Below are 14,304 nucleotides of genomic sequence, written 5' to 3' on the forward strand. Positions count from 1 at the left end.
CTCCCCCTGGCAAACAAAGCACACAATAGCATATCCACACTCTCTTCCAGACTACAGCTCTCAGCATCCCCTAGACCAGGCCTTTTAGGAGAGGAGGATGATCCAAATTTACTGCTTCCAAGATGCAAGCTTTCTTCTTGGATCTCTTTGAGAGCATCCCAATCCCTGCATATTTCCAATTTCCTATTCCTGGACTGCAACTCCCAGCAGTCCTCCAGATAGATAACATAGATAGGTAGGTAGGTAGATAGATGGATCAGGAGGACTGCTGGGAGTTGCAGTCCAAGAATAGGTGGAGAAGGAAAAAAGGGGAGAAAGGGGAAGGGAAAGGAAAGGAGGGAAGGAAGGTAAGAAGAAGAGAAGAAAGGAAGGAAGGAGAGAAAGAAGAAAGAAAGAAAGAAAGGGAAGGAAGGAAAGAAAGAAGAGAAAGAGGGAGGGAGGGAATGAAAGAAGAGAAAGGGGGAGGGAAAGAAAAGATGGGTGATGGGATGAAGAAGAGAAGGAAGGAAGGAGAGAAAGAAAGAAAAAAAGAAAGAAAGAAAGAAAGAAAAAAGGGAGGGAAGGAAGGAGAGAAAGAAAGAAGAGGAAGAGGAAGGGAAGGTTGGCCACAGCAACGCGTGGTGGGTACGGCTAGTAAATAAATAAATAAACTACCACGACCAACTTTAAGTACTGGCAATTGGGGTGCAATGACAGAGGATTTGGGGAGTTGTAGTCCACCCTAGACACAGATCAGCCACCCTATGCTTGTGCACAATTCTGAGAATTGTGATATTAAATTTCAAATAAAGAAGTAATTATTGCACGCTGTCTGAAATGGGAAAAAAATACATCTGTTAAAAGCATGCACAACATCCTTTAAAATATCTGCAACACATTTATTGGAACAACAAGCACACAATGTACAGAAGTGGGAAGTGGTAAAAGCTGTACCAAAACCACCTTTGATGGTTTAAAGAGATGTCTGACAATATTACCATTCCCATGTTGGGTTGTTGTGGGTTTTTAGGGTTTCATTGCCATATTCTAGAAGCATTCCCTCCTGATGTTTCGCCAGCATCTGTGGCAAGCATCCTCAGAGGTTGGGAAGTTTCCTCACAACTTCTGAGGATGCTTGCCACAGATGCAGGTGAAACGTCAGGAGAGAATGCTTCTAGAACAGTGTTTCTCAACCTTGCTAATGCCGTGACCCCTTAATGCTGTTCCATATGTTGTGGTGACCCCCAATGATAATATTGTTTTCGTTGCTACTTGATACCTGTCATTTTAGTACGGTTATAAATCGTAATGTTAATATCCGATATGCAGGATATATTTTCATTCACTGGATTAAATTGAGCACAAAATTGAGCACAAATATGCCCAAATGTGAATGCTAGTGGGGTGGGGGGGGGGGGGGAGGATTGATTTTGTAATTTGGGAGTTGTAGTTGCTGGGATTTATAGTTCACCTATAATCAAAAAACATTCTGAACTCCACTAGTGATGGATTTAAACCGAACTTGGCACAAAGAACTCCCATGACCAACAGAAAACACTGGAATGGTTTTGTGGGCATTGACCTTGAGTCTGGGAGTTGTAGTTCGCCTATATCCAGAGGAGCACTGTGGACTCAAACAAGGATGGATCTGGACCAAACTTGGCACAAATACTCAGTATGCCCAAATGTGAAAACTAGTAGAGTCTGGGGAAAATACACCTTGACATTTGGGAGTTGTAGTTGCTGGGATTTATAGTTCACCTACAATCAAAGAGCATTCTGAACTCGACCAACAATAGAATTGGGTCAAACTTCCCACACAAAATCCCAATGACCATCAGAAAATACTATGTTTTCTAATGGTCTTTGGCGACCCCTTTGACACCCCCTCACAACCCCCCAGGGGTCCTGACCCCCAGGTTGAGAAACACTGTTCTAGAACATGGCCATACAACCCAAAAAACCTACAACAACCCAGTGATTCCAGCCATGAAAGCCTTCAGCATTAAATTCCCACCGAAACTTGGAGCTTGGCTGCTCGCCGTCTAATTAAAATGCTTTAATTGGAAGTTTTTGTGTTTTAGGATGTAGAACAGTTCATGCTGGCCGATATAAAAATGGACGCATTTCATTGTGTTGGCTTTGTAACCATTTTCTTCTTAGCCAACATTGTTCTAAATGTGGTTTAAAACGTACTTTCCCCCAATAACGCACTAGTGATAACCAAGACAGGGATACGAAACAGCCGGGGTCAAAGAGATGTAATCCATAAACAAAGCCGAATATTGTGTGATCCGTGGAACAGACTTCCTCATTAAAATGAGATCCATGTTTTGGAAAGTATTTTTGAGAATTCTTATGGTATACATATGGCAAGATTTCATTTTCATCCGGCGCATTCCTTCCTAATGCAAAACATTTCCCACGAGGGTCCACAAAGTCTCCTCATGCGCACAGCCAGCCTTTTGGGTGAGACTCACAAGCACATTTTGGCTTTTTTGAAAATAGCAAGAGCTACTTGTTATCATGTTCTGTTTTTTTTAATGTCATCTTGAAGCTAATCAGACCAAACTTATTTCTAGACCAAAGAGGATATATTAGTTCTCCCTATGTTTTGAAACAATGGTTAATTTCACACAGATGGAATTGGCTCTGGATTATTCCAGCGCAGCTCTGGCTGGACGCCAGTTGTATGCTGCATACACACACACACACATATATACACACACAAACACATTTCAGTGACTCCATGATAAGCATGTGACCAAGGCTTAATTGGAGCCAGGGTACCCATGGCTTTCTTCCAAAGCTGAGCCTGATGTGAGCACCAAGCAAAGCTGACTCCTGGGGAAATAATTCTCTTTCTTGCACGTATACACTCACTCATCCTTGACTTTCATAAATTTTTCTTGTGTTTGTCTATATAAATAAAAGTCTGTCTGTCTATCTATCTATCTATCTATCTATCTATCTATCTATCTATCTAGGGGATGAGGTTCTGCTGTTGTGGTGGTATGGCTGTACCAGGAGCTCAAACTTATTTTCCTTTCTATTGAGTGTTTGCATGTATTCCAAAGTTCCATGCATTTTGCAATAAGGTGGCTTCCCTTCGTTTGCAAGCATAGGGCCAATGACCCATCAATTATCATTATGTGCTTTAGTTCCGGCCCTTTTTCTGGGTTAAGGAGGGAAAAAAGGGGATCTCTAGTTCACTTCACACAGAGAAGCCTTTCGTACAGGACGTGAATCAGTTCCATCTGTAGAAAGCTTCCTCTTTTACAGCTTTGCTGGGGGGATCCAGTCCTACAGCTCTACAGATAACTACAGCATAGCCTTTGTTAGGGAAATACAGCTCCACGGTTTTACAGCCAGCCTTCGCTGGGAATTGAAAGCCTTCTTTCCTCTTGGAAATCTACTAAAGGACTCTGTTTGGTAAGGACCACTCGTGGCAGCCATAACGCAATTTGGACCGGGTGTAGGTGCCCACGCCAGCAGAGCTTAAGCCAGATTGCCCAGGGAGGGGTCAAGGATTTCCCTTGTAGGAGGAAGAAACAGTTTATGAAGAAAGTTGCCTGTCCCTTGTGAACAAGATTTACGCAAGCTACCAGTTGATTCAAAGTCTTGAAATATTTGTTTGATTTATTGAAGATTTAAGCAACAATAAAAACTTTGTTGAACTTTCTAAGTCTTTAAAAGAACTTTGTGCGGGGAAATCCGAAAGGCCTCTCAGCCGAGGCACCCCCGGCGTCCCGTTGAGCATTCAGAAAACACGTCTTATCTACAGACTCTTTCCCGAGACTGTTAGGAATTGTGGGAGTTGAAGTCCAAGACATCTGGAGGGCTGAAGTTTGCCCATGCCTGATCTGGACCAAACTTGGCACACACAATCACTATGACCAACTTTAAGTACTGGAAATTGGGATGCAATGACAGAGAGTTTGGGGAGTTGTCATCCACACACATCCTTATGCATTTTCTAATGGGGCCATTCATAAAACACAAAAGCAAACAATATAGAGAGTTAAAACAATATCTAACCCAGGCATCGCTGGATACTTAAGCTAGTCTAAAGCATAAAAGGAATGTGTGTATCTACACGCAGGGACGGCTCGTCCATTACGCAAAGTAAGCAGTCACAGAACACTTTTTTTTTTGCCAGGGCGCAGAGGCCCCTCTGTAAATGCCCCTCGACTGCCACTTGAGGAGCGCCCCCTCAGCTCACAACAGCCCTAGCAGTCCGGGGGGAGCCTCGGCTTTCTTGCCTCGCTGCCTGGCAATCCTCTTCCCAAAGGGGCTGGGCCCTTGAGCCTCACCTAGCCCCTTTCGTTCCTGCTCCACCCGGCCACCGGGTGAGCAAGCAGAGCCGGCACTCAATCGTTCTCCGCATTCGATCCCTTCCCCATGGCCGGCTCCCTTTCCCAATCCCCCGGTGCTCCACCCGCCACCTCTCCTCTCCCCAATCCACGGGTGGGCCAAGGGGCGGAGCCGCCATGCCTGGCCCGCTTCAGGTCCGGAGGCATGTCTGAAGACCCCAGCGTGCACACCAAAAGTCGCCTCTTCTCCTGACTTTCTCTTCAGCCATTGGGACCTAGAGAGAGACTGAGAGAGAGCCCCTCCGGCTGGAGGTATCTCCCACCTCCACTCCTTCCTTTGTTTTTGCGCCTATCTTCAGGAAAGGTGGGCATCTCCACCTCTGTCTCTCTCTCTCTCTCTCTCTCTCGGTCCCAATAGCTGAGGAGAAAGTCAGGAGAAGAGGTGACTTTTGGTGCACACGCCGGGGCCTTCAGGCACGCCTCCGGACCCAAAGCGGGCCAGGCAAGCGAGCAAATGTGGCAAGTGTAGTTACTGGGATGTATAGTTCACCTACAATCAAAGAGCATTCTGAACTCCACCAATGATGGAACTGAACCAAATATGGTACACAGAACTCCCACGTCAAACAGAAAATATATATCAATGATTGGTTGGGGGTGTGTGTGTGCCAAAACACTGTTTGCTTACAGTTGAAAATTACCTAGGGCCGCCTCTGTCTACACCTGTGTAGACTAGTAAAATACAATGCCAAGAGCCAGCGGTGAGTTTCCATATCCCGTGACATTGGAATGCATACTTCCTTCCCCTTGCTTTCCACTGCTACTCGGTGAGGACTCACCAGTGGATTTTGTCAGCACAGAAGGGATAGGGAAAGTCTGATCTGAGTGGTATTTACTTTCAAGTTCTCCCAAGGCACCTAAATTGAGTTCCAAGTGACCATGATAGTCTACAAGTGCATGCCTTAGTCACCTCCAGATTGGATTACTGTAATGCACTCTACGTGGGGTTGCCCTTGAAAACGGCCCGGAAATTTCAACTGGTACAACGGGTGGCAGCCAGATTACTAACTGGTGCGACTTACAGGGAGCGGTCAACCCACCTGTTTAAGGAGCTCCATTAGCTGCTGTTCATTTTCCAGTCCCAAATCAAGGTGCAGGTTCTTACCTGCAAAGCCCTGAATGGTTTGGGACCCGCCTACTCACGTGACCGCATTTCTGTGTACGAACCCACATGATCTATTCGATCATCTGGAGAGGCCCTGCTCACGCTCCCACCTCCTTCGCAGGCGCGATTGGTGGGAACGAGGGAGAGGGCCTTCTCGGTGGTGGCCCCCCGACTCTGGAACTCACTTCCCAAGGACATCAGGCATGCCCCAACATTGGCAGTCTTTAGGAAGAGCCTCAAAACATGGCTGTTCCAGTGTGCCTTCCCAGAATAAGGAAAATTCCCAGCAATATGTCCTCAGAATGTACTTAGAATCACAGAATCATAGAATCAAAGAGTTGGAAGAGACCTCATGGGCTATCCAGTCCAACCCCCCGCCAAGAAGCAGGAATATTGCATTCAAATCACCCCTGACAGATGGCCCTCCAGCCTCTGTTTAAAAGCTTCCAAAGAAGGAGCCTCCACCACACTCCGGGGCAGAGAGTTCCACTGCTGAATGGCTCTCACAGTCAGGAAGTTCTTCCTCGTGTTCAGATGGAATCTCCTCTCTTGTAGTTTGAAGCCATTGTTCCACGTCCTAGTCTCCAAGGAAGCAGAAAACAAGCTTGCTCCCTCCTCCCTGTGGCTTCCTCTCACATATTTATACATGGCTATCATATCTCCTCTCAGCCTTCTCTTCTTCAGGCTAAACATGCCCAGCTCCTTAAGCCGCTCCTCATAGGGCTTGTTCTCCAGACCCTTGATCATTTTAGTCGCCCTCCTCTGGACACATTCCAGCTTTTCAATATCTCTCTTGAATTGTGGTGCCCAGAATTGGACACAATATTCCAGGTGTGGTCTAACCAAAGCGGAATAGAGCATGGGGAGCATGACTTCCCTAGATCTAGACACTATGCTCCTCTTGATGCAGGCCAAAATCCCATTGGCTTTTTTTGCCGCCACATCACATTCCTGGCTCATGTTTAACTTGTTGTCCATGAGGACTCCAAGATCTTTTTCACACGTACTGCTCTTGAGCCAGGCATTGTCCCCCATTTTGTATCTTTGCATTTCGTTTTTCCTGCCAAAGTGGAGTATCTTGCATTTGTCACTGTTGAACTTCATTTTGTTAGTTTTGGCCAATCATCTCTCTAATCTGTCCAGATCGTTTTGAATCCTGCTCCTGTCCTCTGGACTATTGGCTCTCCCTCCCAATTTGGTGTCGTCTGCAAACTTGATGATCCTGCCTTCTAGCCCTTCATCTAAGTCATTAATAAAGATGTTGAACAGGACCGGGACCAGGACTAGTTTAGGATTGACTGCACTCCTTCATCTCTTTTAAAACCCTATATCAGATGTATTCTACCTTGTTCATGCCCAGCGTTTATTTTTTAAATTCTTAAACTATTACATTTGGACTGGCCACAGGTTTTTAAATCCTTGTGTGTTACTGTTTATTGGTTATTGTTTATATGTGATTTATATTAACTGTATTGTAATTATTGTTTTTTGTTTATTGCTTTTTCTTTTTGATATGTTGTTGGGTTTGGGCCCATGTAAGCCACTCTGAGTCCCTTGGGGAGATGGTGGTGAGGTATAAATAAAGATTATGTATTGTCGAAGGCTTTAATGGCTGGAATCACTAGGTTCTTGTGGGTTTTTTCGGGCTATATGGCCATGTTCTAGAGGCATTTTCTCCTGACGTTTTGCCTGCATCTATGGCAAGCATCCTCAGAGGATGCTTGCCATAGATGCAGGCGAAACGTCAGGAGAAATGCCTCTAGAACATGGCCATATAGCCCGAAAAAACCCACAAGAACCTAATAAAGATTATTATTATTATTATTATTATTATTATTATTATTATTATCTTTTGCATGCTCAGATCTTCAATACAATTGCATGTGACATAACAGCAGAGAAATATCGTAGGTTCAGGCTGAGCTTTCAAAGGAAATAACTTTTTTCCACTATTGGCCAAAACAGTTGGGATTTAGTGGGACGTTTCCTCTGGATCTAGAGAACCATATGGCCATCATCATGGCTATCAGCTATGGAATGCCTCCTTTTTAGGAAGAGAGTTCCTACTTTGAAATCAGTGAAGTTATTTACTTTCGGCATGTCTTGCAGGAGTAAATCCCATACATTTAGGAGAGGTTTAGCATACCCTCTGAAATGCCTAATCCTATGGTCAACAGATTGCTAGCAATTTGGGGATTGCAGGAATGGGTGGAATGGCTGGTATCAAGCTCAAGGGCCTCTGATTTACGACGAGCCCTAATATGTTGGGCTGTTAACCAATTAAAACCCTTTTAGTTAATTAGCCATGCTGATGTAAGTGATTATTAGTTACAGCACCCTTTGAAAGGAAAGCTGCCTCCTCTTCGTCCTGGGAAAGTTGGGAAATTATCACTGTTTACTTTGGAAAGATAGAAGAGCAATATACAAACTGGATGGAATAGCCATTTTTAAGGCTTCTCAAAATTTATTTATTTATTTATTTATTTATTTACAGCTTTTATATTCCGCCCTTCTCACCCCGCAGGGGACTCAGGGCGGATTACAGTGTACACATATATGGCAAACATTCAATGCCAATTTTTGACATACAAACATATACAGACATACACAGAGGCTATTTAACTTTTTCTGGCCGCCAGGGGAGCTGTCGCTTTCACCGTCCATCTGCGACACTGATGAAGCACTTCCGCATTCCCCGCATGCTTCCCCGCTGGAATGCTTTGCTGGAGTCTTCTTTATGGCCTCATAAATCAGTTAATTTAGCCTCCCCACACTTTAAGGTGGTACCTTATTTTCCTACTTGACAGATGCAAAGGTCGACAACAGGCTACACACAATTGGTTGGAAACCCACTCCAATCCGGGCTGGCTTCAAACTTATGACCTTTTGGTCAGAGTGACCTTAATGCAGCTGACACTCAGCCAGCTGTGTCACAATCTCAAAGATCCCAATCATTATTTTCCCCAAAGAATGAGCTGAAAATTGCTGCAGTCACTGAAGACATCCAGCAGCAAGGGTCCATATTGCAAATATTTTGGGGCAAAAGATGGGACATGTTTGGCGTGTGAGTATCCAGACATCTAACCTGTGCTTTGCAGGTGAATAGATATTTATTTAGAGTTTCAGTGAATTGAGAATATTTTTATTTATTTATTTAAAGCATTTATTAGGGCTGGGCAACCACGGAAAAATTTGTTTCTAAACTCGATTCGTTTTTTGGGGTTTTTTGCGTTTCGATATTTAAAAGAATTCCGAAATTTTTCTTTAAAAAAGTTCAATATTTACGGAATTTCGTAAAATTACGAAACAATACGAAACGAATACGAATCGATTTGTTAATGGCGGACGCAACCGCGCAATACGCTAAAAAACCTCCATATGGGACAGGGGGAACTTTTGAAGCTTCCCTCTCCCTCTGTTGTTGACTGTTGGTGTGATATTTATATTTTTTTTTCACTGATTAAACAAACAACAGCTATAAAACTTGCCCCAGACATGCGGAAATAATAACGAAACAATTTCGAAACGATTTCGAAACGAATACAAAACGAATACGAAGCAATTACGAAACGAATTGAAAAATTCGTTTCGTTTTTAAGATGCTCCTGAATGGTTCAATATCGCTTCGTTATAAAAAAAATAACAAATTTTTAACGAATTCCGAAATTACGAAACGAAACCGCCCAGCTCTAGCATTTATATTCCACCCTTCTCACCCCGAAGGGGACTCAGGGCGGAGTACAGCATATATACAGCAAATATTCAATGCCGGGACAAGAATTCATATACGCACACATAAAACATTAAAAACATTTATCTCAATATTAAAATACACCATTTAAAACCATCTTGGTCATCTGTGTCCAATCTAATTGGCCTGGTAATCTTTCCTATTGCTGCTTTATTGCCCTGTCCCGAAAGCTTGGTCCCACAGCCAAGTTTTTACCATCAGAGTAGTGAAGCACTAGGGCAGATGTCTTCACTGTGTCTGGTTGTGATTCCCAAGATGTGCCAGTCAGCTTTCATATGATAATGCAAAATAGATGTGATATTATGATAATACGTGAATAGATGCATTGACCTCCAACTGGAGGTCAGCTGTGACCAGCAGTGCTGTAGAATTTGAAGAGGCATGAATGGAGGACGAAAGTGAGAAATGTGCCAAGAGGACCGGGACTGTCTTCCACCTGGAAACCAATGCTCTCGCTGCGGTAGAATATGCAGGTCAAGAATAGGGCTCCATAGTCACCTACGGACCCACCGCCAGGACACTGATCCTGGAAAACTATCCTACTCGAACAACGAGGGATCACCTAAGTAAGTATATAAGATGCATTGAAGGAAGCCATGGTTCTCAGTAGCAATGACCTTAGCAGGGCTGTCAATAACAGTGTGTCTTGGAGTTTCTTGGAGTGTGTCTTGGAGTTTGATACAACATACAAGTAGTAACTGCCACATAAGCAACTTACACCCTATTGACACAATGTGAAACATGTGTGTCAAAACAATAATACTAATAACACGATGTAACAAAATTTGGAAAAAAAATCTGTTCCTGGTTTGAAAGTGTTATTTCTTGTTTAATTGTGTGATACATACTTACTTTGACAGTAGTTGTTATAATCCAGAAACTTTGTATTTGTGGCTGCCACAAACAATGTTGAATTGGTTGAGACTCCATGAGATATTCATTGAAAAATGATCACAAAACGTGCTGCGGGATGTCCCGTCAAAACAAAGTTTTTGCAGTTTAATAAACCTTTTCCATGTTTTGATGATAGAACCAATTAGGGAATGACATTGATAACCCAGGAATAAAAATTGTGTTACATAGTGCAATAATAATGTTATTTCTTCTCGAAGCAGCTTACAACATAGTTAAAAACACACTTCCTTCCTTCTCCTTTCTTTCCTCCTTTCCTCCTCCCTTCCTCCTTTCCTTCCTTCCATCCCTCCTTCCTCCCTTCCCTCCTTTCTCATTTCTTTCCTTCCATCCTTCTTTCCTTTCTTCTTCCTTCCTCCCCACCTTTATTTCCTTCCTCCCTTTCATCTTTCCTTACTCCTTTATTCCTCCCCTCCTCCCTATTATCTTCCCATCCTTCCTTCCTTTTCCTCCCTCCCTCCTTCCCTCCCTTCTCCTTTCCTTCCATCCTTCTGCCCTTTCTCCTCCCCTTCAATCTTTCCTTCCCCCTTTCTTCCTCTCTTCCCTTTCCTCCTTTCCATTTTTCCTTGTTTCTATCCTCCCTTTTTTCCTCCCTTTCCTGCTTCTTTCCTTCATTCATCTCCTTCCTTCCATCCTTCCTTTCTTCTTCCTCCCTCCCATCCCTCATTTCTCCCCTTCTTTCTCCTTTCCTTCCTCCTTTATTCCTCCCTCCCCTCCCTTACTTCTCCATTCTTTCTTTTCTTTCTTCTTCCTTCATTTCTTCCTTTATTTCCTCTATCCCTTCCATCTTTCCTTCTTCTTTCCTTTTCTCCTTTCCCTCTCTTCCCATTCTTCCTCTTTTATTCCTCCCTTTCCTCCTTCTCTCTTTCCTTTCCTTCCATCCTTCTTTCTTTCCTTCTATCCTTCCTTCCATCCTTCTTTTCTTCTTCCTCCCATCTTTCCTTCTCCTTTGCTTCCTCCCTTTCTTCTTCCTCTCTTTTCTCCTTCTTTCGTTCCTTCCATCTTTTCTACATCCTTCCTCCCTCCTATCCTTCCTCCCCGTCCTTCCTTCATTCTATATTCCTTTTCTTCCATCCTTCCTTCGTTCATCTTTTCCTTCCTTCTATCCTTCTTTTCTTCTTAGTCCCTTCCTTCCTTCCCTTCCTTTCTTCTTCCTCTCTTTCCTCCTTCTTTCCTTCCTTCCAGCTTTTCTTCATCCTCTCTCCCATCCTTCCTCCCTTTCCTTCCTTCTCCTTTCATTTCCTTCCATCTTTCTTTTCTTCTTCCTCCCTTGCTTCCTCCCTCTCATCCTTCCTCTCCCTTCTCTTCCCTTCTTCTTCCTCTCTTTCCTCCTTTTTTCCTTTGATCTTTAATGCATCCCCTCTCATCCTTCCTCCCCTTCCTACCTTCTCATTTCCTTCCATCCTTCTTTTCTTCATCCCCCCCCCCCCATCCTTCTATACATCCTTCCTTCTCAGTTTCCTTCTTTCCCTTCTTTTCTTGTTCCTCTCTTCCTCCCTCCCTCCCATCTTTTCTTCGGCCTTCCTCCCGCCCCTCCATCTTTCCTCCCCTTCCTTCCTTTGTCATTTTCTTCCATCCTTCTTTTCTTCTTCCTCCCTTTCCTCCTTCCTTCCTCCTTTCCTTCCTTTCATCCTTCTTGTCTTCCTTCCTCCCACCCTTCCTTTTTACCTTCTTCAACTCTCTCTTCTCCTTTCCTTCCTCTTTTATTCCTCCCTTCCTCCTTTCCTTCCATCCATCCATCCATCCTTCCTTTCTTTCCTCCTTTCCTTCCTTCCATCCTTCTTGTTTTCTTCCCCCTCCCTTCCCCCTCCCTCCCTTCTCTTCTTCTCTCTCTTTCCTCCTCCTTTACTTCTTCCATCTTTTCTTCGTCCTCGCTCCCTCTCATCCTCCCTCCCCTTCCTTCCTTCCTTCTCCTTTTTTTCCATCCTTCCTCCCTCACTCCCTTCTCTACCTTTCTTCTCCTTTCCTTCCATCCTTGCCCCCTACCTCCCTTCCTTTCTTCTTTCTCCCTCCCTTCCATCCTTCTCCTTTCCTTCCATTCTCCCTTCTCTTCCTCTCTTTCCTCCTTCGTTCAAGCCATCCATCCTTCCTTCCCTCTCCTTTCCTTCCACCCTCCTTCCCTCCCTCCCTCTCTTCCTTTCTTCTTCCCCCTCCCTTCCTCCCTTCCCCGCTCCTTCCCTTCTCTTCCTTTCTTCTTCCTCTCTTTCCTCCTCTTTTCCTTCCTTCCTTCCTTCCTTCCTTCCTTCCTTCCATCTTTTCTTCATCCTCCCTCCCTCCCTCCCTTCCTTCTCTTTTCCTTCCATCATTCCTCCTTCTCTTCCTTTCCTTTCTTCGTCCTCTTTTTCCTCCTCCTTTACTTCCTTCCATCTTTTCTTCATCCTCCCTCTCTCCCTCTCATCCTTCCTCCCCTTCCTTCCTTCCCTCTCCTTTCCTTCCATCATCCCGCCCTCTCTTCCTTTACTTTCTTGGTCCTCTTTTTCCTCCTCCTTTCCTTCCTTCCATCTTTTCTTCGTCCTCCCTCCCTCCCTCCCTCCCTTCCTCCCTTCTCTCTCTTTTCCTTCCATCATTCCTCCCTCTCTCCCTTCCCTTTCTTCGTCCTCTTTTTTCCTCCTCCTTTCCTTCCTTCCATCTTTTCTTCATCCTCCCTCTCACCCTTTCTCCCCTTCCTTCCTTCCCTCTCCTTTCCTTCCATCCTCCTTCCCTCCCTTCTTCCCTTCTCTTCCTTTATTCTTCCTCTCTTTCCTCCTCCTTTCCTTCCTTCCTTCCCTCCCTCTTTTCCTTCCATCATTCCTCTCTCTCTTCCTTTCCTTTCTTCGTCCTCCTTTTCCTCTCTCTCATCCTTCCTTCCTTCCCTCTCTTTTCCTTCCATCGTTCCTCCCTCTCTTCCTTTCCTTTCTTCGTCCTCCTTTTCCTCCTCCTTTCCTTCCTTCCATCTTTTCTTTTTCCTCCCTCTCTCCCCCTCACCCTTCCTTCCTTCCCTCTCCTTCCCTTCCATCCTCCTTCCCTCCCTCTCTTCCTTCCTTCCTTCCTTCTTTCTTCTCTTTTCCTTCCATCCTTCCTCCCTCTCTTCCTTTCCTTTCTTTGTCCTCTTTTTCCTCCTCCTTTCCTTCCTTTCATCTTTTCTTCATCCTCCCTTTCATCCTTCCTCCCCATTCTCCCTTCCTTCCCTTTCCTTCCATCTTCCCTCCCTTCTCTTCCTTTCTTCTTCCCCCTCCCTTCCTCCCTTCCCTGCTCCTTCCCTTCTCTTCCTTTATTCTTCCTCTCTTTCCTCCTCCTTTCCTCCCTCCCTCCCTTCTCTTTTCCTTCCATCATTCCTCCCTCTCTTCCTTTCCTTTTTTCGTCCTCTTTTTCCTCCTCCTTTCCTTCCTTCCATCTTTTCTTCGTCCTCCCTTTCATCCTTCCTCCCCATCCTCCCTTCCTTCCCTTTCCTTCCATCCTCCCTCCCTTCTCTTCCTTTCTTCTTACCCCTCCCTTCCTCCCTTCCCTGCTCCTTCCCTTCTCTTCCTTTATTTTTCCTCTCTTTCCTCCTCCTTTCCTTTCCTTCCTTTTCTTTTCCTTCCATCATTCCTCCCTCTCTTCCTTTCCTTTCTTCATCCTCTTTTTCCTCCTCCTTTCCTTCCTTCCATCTTTTCTTCATCCTCCCTCTCTCCCTCCCTTTCCTCCCTCCCCTTCCTTCCCTCTCCTTTCCTTCCATCCATCTTGCCTCCCTCCTTCCCTTCTTTTTGTATTCCTCCCTCCCATCCTTCTCCCTTCCTTCTCTTCCTTTCTTCTTCCTCTCTTTCCTCCTCCTTTCCTTCCATCTTTTCTTCATCCTCCCTCCCTCTCATCCTTTCCCTCCTTCCTTTCTTTGTCCTCCCTCCCAGCCTTCCTCCCCTTCCTCTCTTTTCCTTTCCTTCCTTCCATCCTTCCTTCCTCCCTCCCTTTCTTCTTCCCTCTCTTTCCTTCCTTCCTTCATTCCATCTTTTCTTCGTCCTCCCTCCCTTCTCTTCCTTTCTTCTTCCCCCTCCCTTCCTCCCTTCCCCGCTGCTTCCCTTCTCTTCCTTTATTCTTCCTCTCTTTCCTCCTCCTTTCCTCCCTTCCTTCTCTTTTCCTTCCATCATTCCTCCCTCTCTCCCTTCCCTTTCTTCGTCCTCTTTTTTCCTCCTCCTTTCCTTCCTTCCATCTTTTTTTCATCCTCCCTCTCA

The sequence above is a fragment of the Anolis sagrei genome, chromosome X (assembly GCF_037176765.1).
Source record: "Anolis sagrei isolate rAnoSag1 chromosome X, rAnoSag1.mat, whole genome shotgun sequence".
Lineage (NCBI taxonomy): Eukaryota > Metazoa > Chordata > Lepidosauria > Squamata > Dactyloidae > Anolis > Anolis sagrei.